The 25,467-nt window shown below is 35.4% G+C and overlaps 1 protein-coding gene and 1 pseudogene across 15 annotated transcripts in view; one reads left to right on the forward strand and one right to left on the reverse strand.

Annotated features, from left to right (window-relative positions):
• LOC145259826 (multiple C2 and transmembrane domain-containing protein 1-like) overlaps window positions 1–25,467 on the reverse strand; it is a 992,069-nt gene that overhangs the window by 706,015 nt on the left and 260,587 nt on the right. The window lies entirely within an intron of this gene.
• On the forward strand, window positions 6,319–6,451 carry LOC145260097 (U2 spliceosomal RNA; annotated as a pseudogene).

A 25,467-nucleotide genomic window follows, 5' to 3' on the forward strand; every position in this document is an offset into this window, starting at 1 on the left:
ATGAGTTTTGCAATGGGGGAGGGAAAAGAGTTACAGTATTAATGTTTGGTACATTTTAAGTTAGGAAACCAGCCAGGAAGTCGGGGGAGATAGAAAGGGAAGGGGGAAACGGGATAAAGGGATAAAAGATGGGTTGTTGTTTTTGGTTTTGGTTTTTGTTTTGCAGAACATAATTAAGTTTTGCCAAAGGAAGTAGAAAAACAAAAAGCATCAATGTTAGGTGCGTTTCATCTCAGGAAGCCAATATCTTCAGACAGCCTGATCTGGTAACATTAGAGTATTAAAGAAGAAATTCATTACGGGAGGAATAAAGGGAATTAAGAACTATTTAACACCAAATTCGGGATAATACATTAGACAATCTAGAGTGTTTGGACGAATGGAAGTCATGAACATTGCAGAGATATTAGTTGATTGCCTTTTTTCGTTTTGATGTTTTTTTTTTAGCAAAGACATGTTCAAGTATGTCTTACCCACACAGGTGGTCGCCATTTTGTGGATTCTATTATAAGAAATGACATACGAAAGTAGAAAGAAAAAAAAAAAGAAAATAGTAAAAAGCACATTATAATTAACGCTGGAAAGAATAATAATAATAATAATAATAATAATAATAATAATAATAATAATAATACATATTAGAGTATTAAAGAAGAATTAGCAGCAAACTGTACAGCGCTTCATCTGAATGCTTCCAAGAGTGAATGTATGCCAATTAACATTCGCAAAACACACGAAATTAAAACCCTCAGAAATAACATCCTCAAATGTATTGAAGACTACAAGTGCCTAGGATCACACATCAGGAAATCTGAGAAAGACTTTTACGCTAGAAAGGGCATGGCATGGACTGCTTGTAACAAAACGGATAAGATCTGGAAATCCAATCTTGCTCAAATTCAAAATCCAAGTTTTCCGCGTACATATTGAGCCAATCTTACTCTATGGATCTGAAACTTGGATTCTTTCAGCAAAACAACAGCGTCATTTGGATGGATGTTACACACGTATTTTGAGAAGAGTACTTAATATCTCATGGTGAAATCACCCAACTCTAGAAATGATATATGGAGACTACCGAGAGTATCAACCTCAGTTTGTAAAAGATGTGTTCAGTTTGCTGGGCATTGTGCCACAGATGAACTTGTTTCATCATTTGAACTGTGGAGACAACCATCATCTCACCATCGATCACGAAAGATAGGATACAACGAGATACATTCATCTCTAAGGAAGATCTTTTGGGTGCTATGACAGATGGGGAATGCTGGAAGGGTGTAGTGAGTTCAATCTCGGTTGAGGCCGCGGGATGATGATGATGACTGTCCCAAATACAAAGAGATGATAACATGTGTTCATAGGATCGGAGAAAAACTATTATTTTGTTTTACGGCATATCAACCTTCTGCAGATTATATAATGCTGAATCTACCGTATATTTCGGCATATAAGACGACCCTTAAAGTTCCTATTTACAATGCCTCCCCACGGGAGAGAGTTAGACACCAGGGTCGTTTTTTAACGTGGAGAAAAGGAACAAAAATAAAAATTGTCTCAGTCGTGAAGGATTTCTCCTCCACTGACAGAGAACAAGAAATTGAAGTGCATTATCTGAAGAACAGATGGTATTTATTTGCTCCCCCACCGAGCAAATTAGGCACAAGGCCGATTTTTAATGTGAGGAGTGAAGGGAGGGGGAAAGGAAAAAGGGGACCAGCTCCCGAGAGGTGGGAAATGGGAGCTGGTTAAAGGTCAGGCATGTGGGGTTGCCCCCACATCTGGTCTTTGCTAGTCATAGCTAGTCATAGCTTGCAGCATCTGAAGAACAGATACTACACTTTGATCTTGTCCCGAAGGCCAAGGTTACGACCCTTAAAGTTAAAAGATCATCTTTAAAACGCAATATTTAATTTCATAGGATGCCGGTTGTTGCAATCTCTAGCCTAGGCTAAACAAACATGGTTTCGTAATTTAGCAGTCGTACAACCGATATATGATGACTTTATGAAAATTTTTTCCAATTTTGTACCTTGCCCTATCTGATGGTAGCCTTATACGCCGAGATATACAGTAGTTATTTTCATAAAAGTTTTATAGTTCAAGTTCTTCAAATATTTATTCATGGTGTTTGTTTTCTCTTGTTTTTTTTTTACTTTTACTTTACAGCTTATTAAGACCTGAAAGCCACCCAGGGATAAGAGTTAATGAGTGTTAGACAGACGTAGAGACAACACCGTGATATTTAGTAATTGTGGAACTTGGCTAATGTTTGTTTATTTAAGAGGACAATTCAGCAGGAACGTGTTCATGTTAGATTTGAAACTGGCCATGTTATAGTCAGCTGGGAAGCAGCCTCACGGTACTGTGTTCCACAGGCAAGTAGTTCTAGAGAAGAAACTCTGCTCATGGAATTTATGTTTAATTTTAGGCCCAAGGGAAATTGTTAATAGTTGTTGCAGCTAGACGAGTGTTAGCTGTGAATGTTTTATCATAAATAGAAGTTTAGTCGAGCACCTTTCATCTGCCATAGCAACCCTTTTCAGATTATTTAATGCAAAATCTAGTAATTTTGGAGAAAGTTCTTTATATCTTCCAATATTTATTCATTGCATTTGGTTTGGTTTGGTTTGGTTGCTTTATGGTATATCAACCCTTTTCAGGTTATTTGATATAGAAACCAGGTATTTTGACAAAAGTTTTTTATCGTCAAGGGTGTGAGTTCCATTATATTATCCTTGACGCTAATCTCGTATTGCCAACGCACAGTTCCAACATTAACAAAATACATCCACTGAGATACAACGCACGGCTCTTTACAAACAAACTTTTCTTTCTCCAAGTTTACAGCATGGCAAGAAAGAAGAAGAGAAAAAAAAAGAAAGAAAACAACATACTGAGGATGGCGTTTTGCTCCGAAATATATTTATATTATAAATTTCAAACAAGTAAAATATTTGTTTATTTTCGTAACATTACGTTGTGATTTGGCTTTCAAGCGCACTTGGTGCTTATTTTATTTTATTCATAAAGTTTTCATGTTTCAAGTTCAAGATCTCCCAAATATCGATTTAAATGTTTCATTGTTACATGTTCGTATCTCTTTTAAATATTATGAATTGTAGAGAAATTTTTGTTTATTTTAATAAAATTGAATCTCTACTGACGTCACCATGTCACTTTTTTTTTTTTTCAATCTCGTTCCTTCAGTCATAAATGGGTGAAAGTCCTAAGTAATTGGCAATTGTATTTTTTGACCGCCCACACTGAGGATTGAACCTTCAATCTCCAGGAATATAACTTTTACAACTGAATTTTTTTTTACCAAGTACTCTATCCACTGCGCCACGGGTCCTTGGCTAACTAGCAAACGCAGCACCACGTGAGCATCTAAAAACATGCAATACCATCATTTCCATACAATAATCCGACAAATCCTCACAAGAATGAAACGCAGAAAACTCCAAAACTTACTATATATATATATATATATATATATATATATATATATATATACAATATTTTAATATATAGTGATATTTTAAAAGATCCTTCAAATTTATGCTTTTCAAATTTCTTAAACAATCTTTATATGGCATTTAAAATGCCGTCTATTTGAAATATTATTGATGAAAGCGAAATGTTTGTTTATTTCAACAAGTAAAATATTTATTTCAATAAAATTGAGTCTCTGGTAAACGTTAGAATGTCAATTTTATTTCCATCTCTTCCTTGATTGATTGATGAACAAGTCCATCCAAATCTTTAAAACCATGTTTCAGGCCAAATTAAATGCCAACAAATATGGCTGCCAAGATCTCCACCTCTCCTAAAAATCGATTTAAATGTTTCAGCATTAAATGGTCATGTCCAGAAATAACACCTTGTAAAACAGATAAAAATTTGTAAGTAAAAAATGTATCACGTTGTGAAGTACATCGTTTATATTCTCTGGAAATGCATCATTGGCAAAGTTTTGTGTCTGAGATCATCAAGAGTTCGGATCTTACAACAAGCATGCAAACAAATAAATTAGATCCGATGCCCGGAAATGGAAACCAAAACTTTAAGATCTTCAGTCTTAACGGTTTCAATCGCACCCAAAGCCGACCAGATGATTAAGTGGCCAAAATTGGTCAAAATTGATAGCCAGGTTTTTTTTTTTTTGTGAAATTCAGGAGAGGGAGGACCATAGATCGGAGCTCAGACAAACACTTGTCATAAAAATAACAATAAAGCAGAGACAGGCTCGCAATGTGGTTAGACGACAACAACTATGGAAGGCTGTAATTACTGAGGATACAGTTAGGAGACTCAGCATTCCTATCCCGTTGAGGTTAACCACCCGAAGAAGGCCAGAGGATTAGTTGGCCGAAACGTCATGAAACAACAACAATGAAGATGAGAATAAAAGTCCGCAAATAAATGAATAAATAAATAAATTAATAGATAAATAAATTAATAAATAAATGAATAAATAAATGAATAAATAAATAAATTAATAGATAAATAAATTAATAAATAAATGAATAAGTAAATAAATAAATGAATAAATAAATAAATAAATAAATAAATGAATGAATAAATAAATAAATGAATAAATAAATAAATGAATAAATAAATAAATAAATGAATGAATAAATAAATAAATAAATAAATGAATAAATAAATAAATGAATAAATAAATAAATAAATGAATAAATAAATAAATGAATAAATAAATGAATAAATGAATGAATAAATAAATAAATAAATAAATAAATAAATGAATAAATAAATTAATAAATAAATAAATTAATAAATAAATAAATAAATGAATAATTAAATAAATAAATAAATAAATAAATGAATAAATAAATAAATAAATTAATAAATAAATACATAAGTGAATAAATAAATAAATAAATAAATAAATAAATTAATAAATAAATTAATAAATAAATAAATTAATAAATAAATAAATAAATACTCTAGTTTTAAGGTCCTACAAAGTGAGCTTTTGGTGTTTTACTCTTATTCACTTGAACAAAATATTAAAAAAAATTTTTTTTTTACATAGGAATCACCAATTATCAAGTCCCAGAGGCCACTCGAGGATAAGGGTTAATGAGTGTACAGTGGTCAACGGGATAATATCGTAGTAATCATTATTAGTGGAAATTTGCTAAATTGGATTATGCAACGGGGCGGTTCATCAAGAATTTGTTTACATTGGACTTGAAGACTACCAAATCATAGTTAGCTGGAAAGCAGGCAAACAGAAGAGAGTTCCACAGGCGTGCAGTTCTAAGAAAGAAACTTTGTTCATGGAATCAATGTTTAGGCTTAGGCACAGATAAAGAGTGAAGAAAATTATTGATAGTGTTTTCAGCTAAACAAGTGTTTTTCGTGAAAGTTTGGCAAGGGGGGGACCATAGATTGGAGCTCAGACGAGCACTTGCCATGAAAATAACGATAAAGCATAGACAGATGCGCAACGTCTCTTCTGTGGGAAAGAGGTTGCAGAGAAGAGAAAATGGCTCCTCCAGGTATACTCCCACTTTGACATAAGGGACAACTATTTGGGATGATGTTCACAGGGGACTATGTAAGGAGATGAGCGAAATGATGGTTTACATTATATTTAAACTTTTGCAGGGAAGCAAGTAACAGGGAGACTATTCGAAAGTCGAGAAGATTGATGGAAGCAGTTGTTCTAGTAGAAGCCTTTCTAGGGACCTCAACAGTCAAGGGGTGGGATTTTGTTGAAAAGTAGGTTTGTTGGAGTTATGTTTGTCGAGGCGGGTACAAGTAAAAATGCCCCTCCAAATCTGTAAAACCATGTTTTGGACGGAATTAAGTGCCAACAAATATGGCTGCTAAGATCTCCACCTCTCCTAAAAATCGATTTAAATGTTTCAGCATTAAATGGTCATGTCCAGAAATAACACCTTGTAAAACAGATAAAAATTTGTAAGTAAAAAATGTATCACACTATAAAATCGTGTAACTTAATTGGCATACATATTTCCAAAACTCATTTAAAAAATAAATAATTATTATCCATTCACGTGTAATCACCTTTTTCTTCACCATATTCCCTCTGCTTCACTTTTTGTTATCAAGTAAGATCTTTGACTTACTTGTAGTTTCATCAAATACTTTTGTATGCAAAATCCGATCCCGCATTTTGCTAATTCCTACCCTCTGATGAGAAGGAAAGTATTTCTTCGAAACTCCGCGGATTAAGGACTATCCACTTATCAAGTGTTTCCTTTTCAGATTAAATATGTTTTTAACTCTTTTTCGAAGTGTTTTTTAACATGTTTTATTAACTGTTTGCTCTTTTCTTGGCCTTTTGGTCAAGATCAAAGTGTAGTATCTGTTCTTCAGATGCTGCACTTCTATTTCTTGTTCTCTTTGGGTGGAGGAGAAAGCCTTCACGACTGAGACAATTTTTATTTTTGTACCTTTTCTCCACGTTAAAAAACGACCCTGGTGTCTAACTCTGTCCCGTGGGGAGGCATAGTAAATAGGTATATATATATATATATATATATATATATATATATATATATATATATATATATCGTCAAAGATCTCAAAATCACAGGAAGTAACGTCTGGACTATATGAAGATTGAGGAACTATCTTGATGCCCATCTTTCTCAAATAGTCTTTGACAAGGATAGAGTTGTGGACCGGTGCATTGTCTTGGTGGAAATGCCACTGACCTGATTTGAAGAATCCTGGCCTCTTCCGACGGAATCTCCTCCTGAACTCTCTTAAAATTGCAGAATAGTATTGTCTCTATAGACACACAACGGTCCTTATTTTTATTTATTTATTTTTTTTACATAGGCTACATCACTTATCAAGGCCAAGAGGCCACTCGAGGATAAGGGTTACAGAGTGTACAGTAGAAATTGGACAATATAGTAATTGTTAGTGATGGAAATTCGGTAAATTTGTTAAAGATTTAAGCAAAATATTTTTTATTATTTTTTCGAGGGGAAACAGTTACATTTGGTCGCTACAAACAGCCATCTGTTTCAGTCAATGAGACTTCGTCAGGCAACCCTGAACCATTCAACGCTATAGAAAAAAGAAAAGAACTGAGCTCTTCAAAAAAAAAAAAGAAAAGAAAAAAAAGCTTTTTTGAAGAGCTTAGTCTTTTCTTTTTTTCTATAGCGTCGAATGGTTCAGGGTTACCTGACGAAGTCTCATTGACTGAAACAGACGGCTGTTTGTAGCGACCATATGTAACTGTTTACCCTCAAATATATATATATATATATATATATATATATATATATGGCACTCGTCAGACAAGACGTTGCAATCATCATCATATATATATATATATATATATATATATATATATATATATATATATATATGATTGGAACGTCTTGTCAGACAAGTGCCACTCCCTCAGACACTTAAAGTCCATGAGCCCAAAAATGACTTCCATCGCCACAGGACCATTTTAATAGACAAATGCCTGAGGGAGTATCTATACACAGATGATGTTGCAGAGTCTTAGTTTTGTATGACAGCTAAGTCTCTCTCTCGGTTCAAAATGTTGAGATCCAGCAACAAACAAGAGCAAGATAGCCAGCAACAAGTTAAACTGCAGACCAGCTTAATGTGGGTACTGATCTCCCGCTTTATGGTTTTTTAATTCAGAGATTTGCTTCTCCTAGAAATGTAATGTTCCGTATCTATGCTGTTTAAGCAGACATAATAGACCACTTGAAAGACAATATTTGAAGCGTTATTTCTGAAATGCAGCCAAATTTACTTTGTAGAATTTGTAAAAATTGAACCCCTAGATTATGCCATACATGTGCGAACTGCAGGAGAGGGATATGCCTGGAATTGTATTTCAATTATAAATGCTTAAAATTAATCTTTGGAATAAACCACATATCTTTTCAATACAAATATTTTTCTGTGATTTATTTTTATTTAAATTTTGCCGCCTCTAAGAAAATATTCTTTATTTATTCATAATGTTTGGTTTGGTGTGATTTGTTTATTTTTATGATATAAATCTATGAATAGCGTAGTACCTTTAACATACGTGTGTCACAGTTTTCAGATCATAAATTATGCGATCGGGAGATCCTATTTATTGAAAAGGAGAATAAGAAGTGATTACACATTGCGAAGACTAAATTATTGGTATATAGATACGCTAACTTAATGTTCATAGTATGTTATTACCTTTTATCCTTCTTTTTAATAAATAGGATCTCCCGATCACCAAAGATGCAATGTAAAACGAAAAAAAATATGTCGCTTTTGGGAAGTTCGTGAAGCTAAAATATACCTTCTTGGTCTTTTGGCTGGAATACTGTTCTGTCTAAAGATGATATAGTGATATCATAGGGTTTCTGTTTGCACCAGCATCCATATAATTTTGGAAATAAACCGTAATAATCGGATATATTCTGACACTGCATTAACCAGTTTACTTAGATAAATATTTTTACAGTTTTAACAAAAGGGATACAATAATATCGTTGGGTCTCCATTCTCGCTAAACGTCCAGAGAGAATGCCCAGCAGCAATATATTACATATGAAAGATGCCACTAGCAGGACCTGTGGAATTTCCACAGGTCCTGCTAGTAAATCTATGAATAATTTATATACAAGTTTTTTTTTGTCTTCAGTAATCACGTGGTCGGGTATATCTTTCCGATATCGGTGGTCGTTATTTTTCATTGTACTGTCAAAACAAAGGGAAAGCAAAAATAAAGAAAAATGTATATAATTTACATACCATGACGAAAGGAAAATATCATGATCCAAAAACCACGTAAATTGATAAGTGGTTTTATTTTCATAAAGAAAATCATTTTTAAGTGATTAATGGGAATTCGTAGGCATTACGAGAAAAATCTAATAAAAATGAATTAATTATTATTTTTTTATAGATTGTTTACAAAATGGCGGACAAGACAGACGCTTTTTCGTTATCCATTAAATTCGATTTTCTTATTTTAAAATAAAACTACTTGATCAATTTATATGATTTTTGGAGTATGATATTTTCTTTTTCATCATGGGTACATACACCATATTTTTATCATCAAATTAAACCCACAAACAAAGCATATTGCCACTTGGAACTTAAGCAGCTACTGTTTGAAATCGTGGGGAGTTGAGCAGCGAAATATCTGTTCACAGCACATTGAAACTTCTGCAGGTTAATACAGTCAGGGAAGCAAGAAACAAGGAGAGAATTCCAAAATCTAGCAGTCCAAGGGAAGAAACCATTAAAGCAGAAAGCTTTCCACCACCTAGGAACGAACCTCAATAGTGAAGGGGTGAAATTTTGCTGTTTGTCGGGTTAGTCGGGAGTATGTACGTTGAGAGGGCACAAGTGTTATTAATTCATCAGAGCACATTCATTCTATTAATGTACTTATAAAAGAGGCACAAGGATACAACTATGCGATGATGAGACAGAGGTTGGAGCAGTGTTGATAGTGTAGGATCTATTAAATTTAAGACTCTTTTTGGACCTTGTCTAAGATTGAGAGAGTAGTAATAGATGCGCCAGCCTAGATGTGGCAACAATACTCCATGCATGGGCGAATTAGGCACTGCAAAGATATAGGATACTCTCTGGTGTGAGCAGACTTTTTCTAGCATGGTAGTGGGAGGAAAAGGAGGCCTTTTACTCTCAGCTGAAAGACACCATAGCAAACGCCCCTGCAGCGGGTAAGGTAGTTCTCCTTGGTGACTTCAATGCTAGAGTGGGCCATGACTACGATACATGGAGCCCTGTTCTCGGAAAGTTTGGAAAGGGTAATCCCAGTTCAAATGGAGAACTGCTGCTCTGTTTGTGCACAGAGTTTGAACTGGCAATTACGAACACTTACTTCCAACATTCAGATAACCATTACTACTCCTGGGAACATCCCAGGTAAAAGAGACGCCATCTCCTGGACTATGTTATCACAAGAAGGAAGGACCTCAAAGATGCTAAGAACACAATAGCTATGCGAGGACCAGATTGCCAAACAGACCACTACATAATAAAGACTACTTTCAAGTTCTCCATAAAACCTGTGTACAGCAGGGCGACAACGAAGTGCAAGAGAAGGCTAGACACATCAAAGCTCGGAGATAGAAAATAGTAAGATAGACTACAACTTGCAATCAACTCAGCATTAGAACAAACCAGTGATGATTCTGATTCACCAGAACAAATGTGGGACTTGCTAAACAGGCCTGTATTCTCCGCTGCGGCAGAGGTACTTGGTTACACAAAAAAGCGGAATGCGGACTAGTTCAATGAGAATGACCAAGAGATTAGAGATGTAATAAATGAAAGAAACCAAGCATTAAAATCAAAGCTAAGCAAACGACTAGAGCAAACCAGAAGAAGCTGAAACAAGTGAGGGCAGAAGTCCAGAAAAAACTAAGAGAAATGGAAAACACCTGGTGGCTGAAAAAGGCTGAAGATATGCAGAAGCGGAGGAAAACAATTCTGCAGGTTTCTTCAGATCACTGAAGGAAGTATATGGCCCTAGAGCCCAGATGACTAACACCCTCTCATCAGAAGATGGAAACAGCTTACTGACCCAACCAAAACAGATAATTCAAAGATGGCAAGAGTACTTCAGCACCCTACTGAATGTGCAATCCAATGAATGAGGAGATCTTAAGCCACATAATAGTCTTACCCCAGCAGATGGACCTGAATGACACACCAACTCTTGGGGAAGTAAGAAAAGCAATTGATAAAACTAAAATGAACAAATCTCCAGAAATTGACGGCATACCACCTGAACTATACAAGTTCGGTGGAGAACAACTCATGAAAAAACTTCACTAAATAATAGCAAAATGCTGGCAACAAATAACACTGCCACAAGAATTCAAAGATGTCATGATCATTCCAATCTACAAAAACAAAGGTGATCACAAAGACTGCAGCAATTACCGAGCTATATCTTTGCTGACCATTGCCGGGAAAATAATGGTTAAAGTGGTGCAAGCACGGCTAGCCAGACTGGCGGAAAGGGTCCTAACTGAATCACAGTGTGGATTCAGACATGAAAGATCTACAATAGATATGATCTTCAGCTTACGGCAGATTCAAGAAAAAGCCATTGAACAGTACCAGGAGCTCTACATAGTCTTTGTAGACTTCTGTAAAGTATTTGATACAGTTGACCATAAAATGTTGTGGAAGGTCCTTAAAGTGTTTGGATGCCCCGATCACTTTGTGGAAATTATCAAACAATTTCACGAAGGAACAAAAGGAAGAGTTGTAGTAGAGAATCTAGAAAGCAAATTCTTAGAAGTAAACCACGGCACCAAACAAGGGTGCGTACTGGCCCCAACACTGTTCACCCTATTTCTGACAGCCGTCCTAATGCTGCTCCATCAAAGCATCGAAGAAGGTTTCTTAATCCACACACGCTCTGATGGGAAACTGTTTAATCTTGCAAGACTGAAGGCCAAGACCAAAACAAGGAAGGAGCTGATAACAGAACTATTGTTCGCAGACGACACAGCTCTGATAGCTCACAATCAATCTCAGATGCAAAGGATAGTTGATGCTTTCTCTCAAACAGCCAAGAAGATAGGCCTACAAATCAACATAGGGAAGACTGAAGTGATGTATCAGCCCTCGCCAGGTAACAACGACCTGCAAGAGCCTATAATAACAATCAACGGCAAGGTGCTAAAAGTTGTTGAAAACTTCAAATACCTTGGAAGCACTTTGAGCACTGATAACCGTGCTGACAAAGAAATAAGCTGCCGAATTCAAAGCGCATGTGCCTCCTTTGACAAACTAGAAAAGAGGCTCTGGACAAGGGCTGCTGTACTCAGCAGAGACCTACAATCTGTATAGAGAACACGTAAGGAGATTGAAAGTCGTCCAACAGAGACACCTGAGAAGTATCATGAAGATCAAATGGAGTGACTTTATACCAAACATGGAAGTTCTCAGAAGAGCAAACCTAAATAGTGCGGAAGCTACCCTTGCTACTATGCAACTACGATGGACCGGGCACATTACTAGAATGGAAGAAAACCGAATTCCAAAGATGATCTTCTACAGAGAACTGGAAAATGGAACCCGCAAGGTAGGAGGTCAGAAGCTTCGCTACAAAGATGTAACAAAGCGGCACCTGAAGGCAACGAACATCAATGTCGAGAGTTGGGAGGAACAAGCCAAAGAAAGGAGTGGTTGGCGGAACAGTCTCCACAAAGGAAAGAAAGAAATAGAGAGAAAGATTGGAGAAGCCTTAGAGCTGAGACACTATAGACGACACAACCCTGGCACCCACGTATGCAGTGCCTGTGACCGGATGTTTCACACAGAAAGAGGACTATGTCAACACCAAAGGATAAAGCACTGAGGCCCCGACTAGTCATCGTCAAGACTGACGGACTGTATGATGATGATGAGTGGGAGCCCACCTTTGCAGCAATATCCTCGAATAGAGTAAATGTTGGTGCTTACACACTTACTGAACCACGTTATTTTTAAATGGTATTTTCAAGTTAAATCAAAGCTTTACGATATCTTTTTTTTTTTTATATTAAATTGTTAGGTGAAAATACAGAATAGTTGCAAAACAACCCCCTCTCCCATGTTAAGAATGGCTAACTAAAAAAAAGACGTCATTATTTCAGCATGGTTCCATGAGTGCATAAGTACCTAAATTTTTTCTAGCATGGTAGTGGGAGCCCACCTTCCTTGCAGCAATGTCCTCAATCACCAAACTTTCATGAGAAACAATCATCTAGCTGAAAACACTATCAATAATTTTCCCCACTCTTTATCTGTGCCTAAACCTAAACGTAGATTCCATCAACAAAGTTTCTTTCTTAGAACTGCACATTTGTGGAACTGTTTTCCGTTTGCCTGCTTTCCAGCTGACTACAATATGTTTGTCTTCAAGTCCAATGTAAACAAGTTCTAGATGAGCCGTTCCACTTAAGTTAACAAATTTACCAAATTTACATTACTAACGGTTACTATATTGTCCAATTGACTACTGTACAGTTTTTGACCTTTATCCTCGAGTAGCCTCTGGGCCTTGATAAGTGATGATGCCTATGTAAAAAAAATATAACAACAAGTAAGGTTCAACCCCTGTCCCATCACCACAATGTTGCATCCCTGTACATCAATGTACATAACCCTGACAAACTCACTTAGCAACAAAATCACACCCCTTCAATGTTGTGGTCCCTAAATGCCAGAAAGCTTTCTACTCTAATAGTTTCTTTCCTCGAACAGCTAGACTTTGGAATTGCCTTCCTGTTACCTGCTTCCCTGACTGTACTGATATGCAGAAGTTTAAATGTAACGTAAACCGACATCTTCCTACGCAAATAGTAGCCCCTTATGCTCAAGTTGCGATATTTCTTGTTAGAGGTGAATCTGAGTAAAAAAGAAAACGTGTTCATTGGTCACTGATAGATAACTATGTTTGAGCAATGAAAGTAAATGTAATTTTGTCTTGTGTCTTCTGGGAGTCTCTGCAACTGCTATCAGAAGATAATACAAGATAGAAGGCCTGCTAGGATTTTATAAAGCATGCTCCCTGAGGAAACTAAATGAAACGTCGGTCTGTTTTGAAGGATGACTCAGAAAGAGAGTAATATCTTGTTCTAAATCTTGTATAGGGGGGAATGAGATTTCAAACTTTTGCTTACAAGACATTCTTGACTATCCCAATCGTTATAAGAAAATCACATGTTGTCACGGTTAGATATAGAGAATAATGCACAAGTAATGGATAAGTAAATGTTACTTACTTCTGTTAGCTGTTTTCTGGGAGTCTATGCAACTGCTACCAGAAAAGGTAGATAAAACATCAGGGTTTGTAAAGGCAGATAAAACATCAGGGTTTGTAAAGGTTATGCAAAGATAGACAGCCAGTTGAATTATGACCGACCAGAAGAGGATACGACTTGCACGCAGGTGGAACAAGTTTTTTTATAACTTCCAGTCAAGAGGGCACTTGTTAACGTTGACCAGAATATTTCCAAGTGAGATAACACTAATATAAATCCAAGGAAGATAACTTCCTAAAAGGGAAGGGGTAATGTAATCAAGACTTTTTTTATTATTGACACTTCACCACTTGTCAAGGCTAAAAAGCCACTCAAGTATAAGGTTTAATGAGAGAGAAAGATTGTCATTTGAATGATAAAGAATATTATGAGAGGGTTGAAGATGATTAATCGGATGAAAAAAAGTTGATTACTGATGGAAATAGTTTATGACAAGTATTTGTTGAGATTTGATTTGTAGACGATCTTGTTGTAGCCTGAAGGGAAGCAGTTCCATAGTAATGTGTTCCAAAGAAGAAAAACACTCCGTGTGATACCGTTTGATGTTAGACACACGTAGGAAGAAAGGAAAGTTGTTTGAAGTAATATTGGAATTATTAAGGAGTCACTAACGGGGTGTCCCGTGATTGGATGAAAAACAACCAATCACAGGCTTCCCTTTTTTAGATTCCTCTCAACCCCTCGAGAGCGGTTATTTCGAGTTCTCTTCCTCTTTTGCTTGTTGTGGCCTCGAAGACAACACGTGTTATTCAGTTTTTTCGCCTTTCATACCAGACACGTGGAAGAAGTTCCCACAGCAATTGCAGCACCAAAGAATTCAAGTCTTCCTTTTTTACATCAACCCGGCCAAACTCCACAGGAAACGAACAACGTTAAAAGGACGAATCATAGATAAGTTCCGCAAAAGCGACTTTTTCCGCAAAGAAAAATTCTTTCTTCCTCTCCTCTCAGTACAAGTGTTCTTATAACAACTTCATTTCTGTTGTGTTCCTTTCTTATTGCGACGTCACGTTATTTTTGTTACCGTCTATAGTTGGGAAAATTCCAATAGTAAGTATGTACGTCGTGAGGACACAAGTGCTATGAGTTCATCAGAGCATATTCCATTAAAGTGCTTCTAAAAAGGCACAGGGATGCGACCATTGCGACGATGTGACAGAGGTTGAAGCTTGGCCGATAGTGCGGGACCTATTAGATTTGAGACTTGTCTTTGAACCCTAGCGAAAAACTAGTGGTAAATACACCAGTCAAGAGATAGCAAGAATAGTCCATGCATGGGCGAACGATGGTTTCCTAGATGTATAGAATAATAAAATGCTGAAATCATGAGTTGTAAGATTCTATTGAATAAAGACAACATTAAAACGAATAGCATTTTTATTTTATTTCAATCTCTGCTCGTGCGCCACCTATGAATGGGTTGTCGTTAAATTATATAAAAGGGACATAACTCCGAATGACAAAAATAGCGCTATTAACAGAAGATTTACATATTGACTGTGAAAAGGATCTAAAAAGAAAAAAAATTAAATAAAAAACAAAAACAAAAAAAAAAACCGCGTTAACAGAAAAAAATGAATGAACGTAAATGGAACAAAAGTCAATAAATTGAATCTTATCAAGTTAAGTGGGGGAATAGGTTAAAATGAATAAAAATGATAAAAAAATGATTAAATAAAGGAATTTTAAAATAAATCTACAGGAAGATGGAGAACGGCTCGGATTTCAATGGATAAAAGAAATCTTTTAATTTTTTATTTATTTATTTATTTATTTTGATTAATATTGTAGAGCGAAAGAAGGAAATGGAGTGAAAATGTTAAAAAAAAAAGGGAGAAAAAGATTGAAAAATGGTTTGGGTTTCATATGACGGGGAGAAAAAAAATCTAGAAGGAACTATTGACAAGATAATTAATGGGATATATAGATAATAAGCTGAATGACATGGATGGATAATATAGATGCATGCATCGATAGATAAAATAAAAAATAGATAATATATACAAGCGCGCATGCGCACATAACTTGTGTCTTAATATCTTTTCTCTGATACTTTTTAAATTCCTAATTTAATTTTCGAGTTTCAAGATGGAATTGGCAGATATATTTGTTATATCACACACACACACACACACACACACACACACACACACACACACACACACACACACACACACACACACACAGAATCATGAGGCGTATAGGAACACATATAAATGAATCGTGTAGTATCCAGTCTTACAAAATATTTTTTAGAGTGTAATCTGGTTGGTTGTTTTTGTTTTATGGCATATCAACCCTTTTCATGTTATTTAATGATCCAGTGATTTTGAAGAACAATTTTTTTAATAGAGTATATTTGTTTTTGTTTTTTTTGTTTTTTAAGTCGGTTTCTATTCAACCAATAGTTTTGACCTTAACAGGTATTACCAGTCCGGGTCAAAGTGGACCTGGGAGCAATGGCAATTAAAGGGTAGCTCCACACTCCCCACAGCCTGCAAGCTGTGGCCTCACCATCGGATATAGTTTAAGGTCAAATCCAGGATCTAGGATGTAATCTATATATATAAAAGCGAAAATGTGTGTATGTATGTATGTATGTATGTTCGCTTTTTGTGTATGTCTGTAAAAGGCTATTTTCGCTGGACATTTCGGTCGGCTCATTCCTTCTTAAAACATTTTATATCACGTATAAATGGTAATATCTATGGGTTACGAACGGAGGTCGCATGTCTATTGAATTTTCCCGACTTTCACGCGCTATTTTTTCCAGATGTTTAGAGCGTCCCGTGTATATTTCGCTTTTCAGTATAAAACAAGCGAAAACTGGCTTGCAGCTGCGTCATATTTCAAGGTCAAACATCACGCGACTGAAGGTTCTCGCACCTGTTAATTTCATTTTATAAACGTTGAATTAAGAGGGTTCGCCATTCCTCTTCTCTCGTGGCCGAGATGGTTAGGTCCCAGGGTTTTTTTCTCCCATTTCGTTTCCACCTCCACGCCAAAGGTTCAGTGTTCAAGCCTACTTTCCTACTAAAACCTTTTTTCTTTTACACCTCCAAACACCCGGCCAACGTTTTTTTTAAAAAAAGAGTTATTTTGATCACCCCCCACACCACACACCTAAATACACCCGGGCCATGCCGGGTACTCCCGGCTAGTTTATATATATATATAAGCGAACATGTGTATATGTATGTATGTATGCATGTATGTGTGTATGCATGTATGTGTGTTCACTTTTTGTGTATGTCTACAAAAGGCTTTTTTTCGCCGTGATGCTTGGTTGGCTTTTTCCTTCTTAAAACTTTTCATATGCTGCCTAAATAATAATATCTGTGACTAAGGAACTCTGGTCGCAGCTATCTTTAATTTACCCAACTTTTACAAGCTATTTTCGAGATATTTTTTGATCGCCGCATGGCGGAGAAAATAGAAACTGGCTTCCAACGCAAAACTAAGTCAAACATCATGCGACTTAACGTTCTCGCACCTGTTGATTTCGCTTTATAAACGTCAACTTAACACACTTATCAATTCCCGTGATCGAGATGGTTAGGCTGCAGGTTTTTTTTCCATTTTCTTTTCACTCCCGCGTCAAAGGTTCGGGGTTCAAGCCTACCTTTCTACTAAATTTTTTTTTCTTTTACACCTCCAAACACCCGGCCAATGTTTGTTTTTTTTTTTTTTTAAACAGGGTTGTTTTGATCTACCTCCCACCCCTAACACACACACACACACACACACACACACACACACACACACACGCACACACACACACACACACCTCCAAACACCCGGGCATTAATTTCTTCACCCTCAACTGGGCACTTTTCTACAGGAAGGGGTCGCTTTTTTCGCCGATAGTTCCGAAAGTCATCCCCTCTTTTCGATTGACTAGCCTTAATTTAAAACTTCGCCACTTTCGGTTTGACAATGGACGCAACGGCAAAGACATCATTTTTTTTTCTCCCATTCTTTTCCTCCTTCGCTGTACGGGTTCGAGCTTGCCTGTCTACTACCACTTTTTTTTTTTTACTTTTACTCAACACACACCTCCAAACACCCGGGCACCCAGGCTAATAACATATAAGACAATCTCTGCCAAAAATAGAATAGCTCAATATACTTGATAGATCAAATGGAATTTATAGTTTCTTTTGTTTAAATTTAATTCAGAAAGACATAATTTTCTGAACAGAAATTTACTATTTGAACAAAGAATACAATTCTAAATTGTATTCTTTGTTCAAACAATAAAGTTCCGTTCTGAAAAATTATGTGTTTCTAAATTAAATTTAAACAACAAAAAAAACTATATATATATATATATATATATATATATATATATATATATATATATATATATATATAACAAATAAATGACAAAAGGTTATTTTCCAAATTTCACGATGTCCACATCTTACAATTTATTCCTTTTAATATGATGACATGCACAATTCTTGACAGCACCTGTTTCGTAGCGCAAAATCATTCATTTAATTATTATATCAATCAATGAATTTATTTCGCCCTTAACTCATCAGAAGAAAAAGAACTTATCAATTTTAAAAGAAAATAAATGCATTTGGGCATGATTACAAAATCCGAAAATTGAAAGAGAAATTGAAATTACCTTTTATTTTACATTTTATTATGCCATGTTATATGCTCTGTAATTACATCGGGCTTCATAAATTAAGGGATTGGTATAAATAAAAGGTGAAATATAATGGAAGAAACACACACACACACACACACACACACACACACACAGGTAGATGTTGTTTGGTTTTGTTTTTGTGATTCGTTTTGAATGGATTCAATTATTTACGAAAGTGCATTTTTACCTAAATGCGAGTTAAGAACAATTTTCCCTTTTTAACCAATTTGGTACCCCCACATGGGGAGCGGCATATATAGTATTTATTATTTTTTAAATATAATTATCCACTGACACGTTTTTCGTCGTCTACCACTCATCAGAGTGGCTGAATAGCGTGGGATCCCGATTTCGAATCTAGCTAGATACAGCCACTCTGATGAGTTGTAGACGACGAAACACGTGTCAGTGGATAATTATATATATATATATATATATATATATATATACTAGCAGGGTGACCCGACGTTGCCCGGGATAGAATGATGATCAACGAATGTTTTACACTCCTATATTTTTATTATCATTGAAATTGATGAAATAACCCATTTTTCAATGAAATCGACTGATTGCCTGGCTCTAGTTGGGGACCCATCGCGATGCATCGGAAGGAAACTTCAAATGCCTCTCGCAATGATTAAGTTCACAATGTATTGTAATCTACATTGCACTGTAGAGAACCTAATGTTGACTTTATAAAATTATTTTTTATATAAAATGGCTTGTATTAAAGTTTAAATGCAAAAGTCAATTATCATGCTTGAATTGCGCGTTCAACAGAAGCATTAATTTCGAACGCGCCTTTGTCATATCAAAGAACCTACTGTTGATTTTATATGCCAAGCATTACAGTTTGCGCGGTGATAATGACTTGAATTTTACTTTAAAATGAAAAAGGCATATATCATTGTGAAATTGTGCTTTAAACAGAAATATTCATTTTGAACGCAATTTGCAATCCCTCTGATCCATTCGGGCGGAATAAAAATATGAAGCATTACTTTTGAAACACCCCTCCTGTGTGTATCTCTCTCTCTCTCTCTCTCTCTCTCTATATATATATATATATATATATATATATATATATATATATATATAATGTATATTTAGGCAGCATTTTCTTATTAAGACAAATATTATTGAATAGCACGGAGTTATTCTATTTTACAATTTTCCGTTTTATCTTCTCCAATCTCCGAATAGTCCATTTTGTGTTCTTCTCGAAATTGTATAAGTTGGTTCCATAATCGTGAGCGCTTTCGACAGAAGTGCTCCTATCATCCTCAGACATATTGTAGAAATGAATGTAGAATTTTTTTTTTTTTTTTTAAATTACATATATATACATTTTTTCATAGTCACGTGGTAGCTTGTTACAAGTTAGGTGGGCGGACTTTTATATATATATATATATATATATATATATATATATATATATATATATATATATATATATATATATATATATATATATTAAACATATTTATATACATATACACACACACATATATATTCAAAATTTATCCCAAACATTTCAAAACGTTTCGGCTGCACTCATAATTAATATTATTTATCTGAGGCTTCTTTGTTTTAATGTACAATGCTTCGAGTATTCTTACATTTCTCTCACTCTGCAATATTCTTGTATTTTCTACCGTAATTCTTCAAAATTCCGAATGATGGCAGCCATGTCTCTTCAAATGTTGTGATATGGAGCTAGAGTCAGAGAAGTGGAGAGTCAATCTTCGCGACAATGTGTTAGTTTTTGAACTAACATAGCTACTAATATTGGAGATACACTCTCCTATTGGGCAGCTAAATTTGTAAACTATATTGGTCCTTTCCAACAGGTCATTTGTTTGCGAAATATTGTTTTTCATTACAAGGCTTGTTGTCTGTATTTTTTTATAATATATAATAAATTTTATTTTTTTTATTATTATTGAGAGCCATGTATCTACGGATTATATTTTTAAGAATACTTTCATCGATTTTTGAGTTTTTGTGTAACTGGTTACGGTAATATATATTAACAGGTTGATAATTTTCTTGGATATTACTAATTTGATTCAAATTACTAATGGCTAGTTTTCTTTCTTTATCTACAAGAGAGTTAGGGAATTGATTATTTACTAACACTTGCTTTATATTTTTTAATTCATTAAAGAATATTTTTTGTTTGAGGAAATCACCTTTGCACGATGTATAAGATTTCTTATTATACTCATTTTATAACGGAATGGACATTCGCTTTTAAAATTTAAAATACAAGAATTAACGGATGTAGGTTTTTTAAAAACGGAGGTGATAAATTCATCGCTACTAGAGTCAATGAGAATGCCTAAAAACGAGATTTTATTATTAGTGCTTAATTCATATGTAAAGTTAAGAACGGAATTATTCTGAAATATACCCTCTCTATTTCCTTTGTGTTATTGGCAAGAATTAATATATCATCCACATATCGAACATAAATAGAAGGCTTCTCTATTAAATTAAATATTTTGTTTTCTAGATTAGTCATATAAAAGTTACTAAATGTTGAATATATATGTGTGTGCGTATATATATATATATATATATATATATATATATATATATATATATATATATATATATATTACTTTATGTGCCTGGCAGTGTTCTTATAACAAGCTACCACGTGACTTGTAACAAGCTACCACGTGACTATGAAAAAATGTATATATATGCAATTAAAAAAAAAAATCTACATTTATTTCTACAATATGCCTGAGGATGATAGAAGCACTTCTGCCGAAAGCGCTCGCGATTATGGATCCAACTTATACAATTTCGAGAAGAACACAAAAAGGACTATTCGGAGATTGGAAAAGATAAAACGGAAAATTGTAAAACAGAATAACTATATATATATATATATATATATATATATATATATATATATATATATATATATATATATATATATACAAGCTACAGACGGCCAAAATAAAAAAAAACAAAACAAAAAAAAAAAACGGCCGGGTAGCTGAAACAATAATGCAACTTACCAGAAAGATACGATAATAAAAAATAAAACGCAAAAAAAAAATAAACAAATAAATAAATAAAACGCATATTTGCTCTACAACAGTATTGAGCACTTTCTTCAGTTTTTATTAATTACCATTTTTACTATATATGTCTTGGAAGTTTTTTTACCCTGAAAAACTATATGAAAAATAATACAAAAATTTATTTATAGGTACTTCGTTGGAAAATTATTTTGTCAGTAAGTCATTTAATCTCCTGCAATCGCTGAATCAATTAGCGTTTTCGAATTCACAATAATCATAAGTTTCCAGGGATCATCAGTTGTTTACCATGAAACATTGTTTCGAATAGTATATATATATATATATATATATATATATATATATTACTTTATGTGCCTGGCAGTGTTCTTAGATAGGTTTTGTGTCGTAATATCTTCGATACGTATCGATTATCGATAATTTAAATAATCTGATGAAAGACGGAACAGGCGATTTTGACCAAAGTTAACACCTTACACAGCCTAACATCACAAGTGTATTGGGAATTTTTATTACCACACGAAGCCCAACACATAAAATCTACAGTTGATTATGATTTGGCGAAATGAGAGACTGATTTATCTCCCCTGTTTCACATGCATTTGTGCCTTTATCAATGGCGAATTGGCAAGGTACAATAACACTGATTTTAAAAAATTTTTAATACAATTTATTCGATAATTTTCCGTAATTTTTAGCGTTAGTATCTACTTTTGTCCGATACGTAGGTATATCAAAAAATTTTGCTGCCGTGTATGGATAAGTATCAAATCATGCCTTGTTTTCGTATTTTTCCATTTCTGCTGTGAATACTTGTCGATTTGTAGACCAGCAAAAAAAAAGAGGAGACTATATTACAATTGCATATAATAACGATAGTCTTCCTTTAGACTGTCAGCTGTTAAGACCGAGCAGGTATTTGATGACGTAAAGCTCGGGCTTCCGTTGAATATTATTGTATCCATGCCAGGATCTGGGTCACGAGCAGTTTCTTGACAAGTCGATATTTTGTTTGAGTAAACATTGCCTGATCAAACATGAAGATTAAAAGCTACTTAATATCTCTCTCTCTCTCTCTCTCTCTCTCTCTCTCTCTCTCTCTCTCTCCCTCTCTCACACACACACACACACACATATATATATATATGTGCGTGTGTGTGTGTGTGTGTGTGTGACTATATTTATATATGTATGCATATACACACACATATATATGCATACATATATATAAGATGAAAAAGCAACCTCTTGAAGTAAAAACATATGCAACTCAAGACAACAGATCTTGCAAACATAAAGAGATCGTTATCTTTTCAGATCACAGTTTTTTTTGTTTTTTTTTACACAGTGGTCACCACTTATCAAGGCCCGGAAGCCACTCAGGGATAAGGGTTATTGCAAGTACGTACATTACGTTAGTGTGGAGATTTGATGAAGTGTTTACTTAAGGGGGCGGTTCATTAAGAATTTGTTAACGTTGGACTTGAACACATCCAAGTTGTAGTCAGGTGGGAAGCAGGCAAACGGAACAGAGTTCCACAGGCGTGCAGTTCTAAGAAAGAAGCTTTGTTCATGGAATCCACGTTTTGATTTAGGCGCAGATATAGAGTGGGAGAAATTTTTCACAATGGATTCAGCTAGACGGGTGTTTTTCATGAAAGATTGGTAAGGGGGGACCAGAGATTGGAGTTCAGACGAGCACCTGCCATGGAAATAACGATAAAACAAGGATAGGCTCGCAACGTCTCTTCTGTGGGAGAGAGGTTGCAGGGTAGAGAAAAGGGCATCCCCCACTAAGCCACGAATTCTATTTTGTACTCTGTCAAGGCATGATAGGCTGTTTTTAGCAGCTCCTGCCCAGATATGGCAGCAGTATTCCATCCTTGGACGTACTTGGCTTTTATATAGATAGAGAATTACATCAGTAGTGAGATATCTTCTGGAGCGGTAGAAGGATCCCACCATCTTTCCAGCGACCTTGGCAACAGACTTGATGTACATGTTCCATTTCTGATCAGGAGTAAAGGTCAAACCAGAAGCTTGTGAAAACACGGGGCCTCACCCAGATGAGAGCCATCCATCACAAGTGATGCCAGATGGGGATCAGAGTGTTGATGATGTAAGGATAGGAGTTTGGTTTTGGATGCATTAAAGGTAACCAGCCACATCTTCCCCCACTGAACCACGCACTCAAGATCAGAGGAGAGAGAATCAGAGAGAACTTTGTCATTTACAGCCTTTGATGTGTTGCCGTAGATGGTCGTGTCATCAGCATAGATGTCAACGAATGATTTAAGTATGTGTTTATGGAGGTCATTGATGTAGATCAGGAAGAGTGTTAGGCCCAGGATTGACCCCTGAGGGATTCCAGCATTTATATTACAGGCCTCTGATTTTTGTCCATTTACCACTACTCTTATGAGCCTATCGGAGAGAAATGATTTAATGATTGAGAAAACATTTTTTTTTTTTTTTTTTTTTTTTACAAAGGCGTCACCACATTATCAAGGCCCAGAGGCCACTCAAGGATAAGGGTTAAAGAGTGTACAGTAGAAATTGGTCAATATAGTAATCATTAGTAATGAAAATTTGGTAAATTTAATAACTTATATGGAACGGCTCATCAAGAACTTATTTACTTTAGACTTGAACACAACCATATTGTAGTCAGCCGGAAAGCAGGAAAACGGAAGACAATTCCACAGGCGTGCAGTTCTAAGAAAGAAGCTTTGTTCATGGAATCTACGTTTAGGTTTAAGCACAGATAAAAAGTGGGGGAAATTATTGATAGTATTTACAGCTAGACGAGTGTTTCTTGTGAAAGTTTGGCGAGGGGGGACCATAGATTGAAGCTCAGTCGAACACTTTCCATGAAAATAACAATACATCAGAGACAAACTCGCAACATCTCTTCTGTGAGATAGAGGTTGCAAGGAAGAGAAAAGGACATCTCCTACGAGGCTACAAAGTCTATTTTGAACTCTATCAAGGCAGCACAAGTCCTTTCTAGCAGCTCCTGCCCAGATGTGGCAACAGTATTCCATCCTTGGACGTACCTGGCTCTTATATAAATAGAGAATTGCATCAGCAGTGAGATATCTACTGGATCGATAGAAAGATCCCACCATTTTTCCAGCGGCCTTGGCAACAGATTTGATGTACGTTTTCCATTTAAGATCAGGAGTAATGGTCAAGCCCAGAAGCTTGTCAAAACTTGACGCCTCCTGAAGACGAGAGCCATTCATTTCAATTGATGCCAGATGGGGATCAGAATGTTGATGATGTAAAGAGAGAAGCTTGGTTTTAGATGCATTAAAAGTAACCAGCCACTCCTTTCCCCATTGTACTACGTGCTCAAGATCAGAGGAGAGAGAATTGGAGAGAACTTGGTCGTTTACTGTCTTAGATGTGGTACCATAAATGGTAGTGTCGTCAGCATAAATGTCTACAAATGATGTAAGGATATGATTTGGAAGATCATTAATGTAGATCAGGAAAAGAGTTGGGCCCAGGATGGATCCCTGAGGGACACCGGCATTAATACTGTGAGCTTCTGAGTTTTGCCCCTCAACTACTACTCTTATGAACCTATCAGAAAGAAATGATTTAATAATTGAGAAGACTTTTCCAGCTATACCATAGCTAGCGATCTTATGAAGTAAACCTTTATGCCATACCCTATCAAAGGCTTTAGATATGTCAAGAGCAATTGCCCTAGAAAGATTGCCACCGTCGAGAGATTTGCTAATCCTATGCGATATAACTGTAAGGACATCTGCTGTAGATCTAGCAGAACGGAAACCATATTGAGTGTCACTAAGAAGGTTATTTTTGTTGAGATGTTTGATTACCTCTGTATTTAACACAGATTCTAGCAACTTACTCATGACGCACAGGAGACTTATTGGCCTGTACTGAGAGGGGGATGAGCGAT

The sequence above is a fragment of the Euprymna scolopes genome, chromosome 35 (genome assembly GCF_053919585.1).
Source record: "Euprymna scolopes isolate OS-2025 chromosome 35, ASM5391958v1, whole genome shotgun sequence".
Taxonomy (NCBI): Eukaryota; Metazoa; Mollusca; class Cephalopoda; order Sepiida; family Sepiolidae; genus Euprymna; species Euprymna scolopes.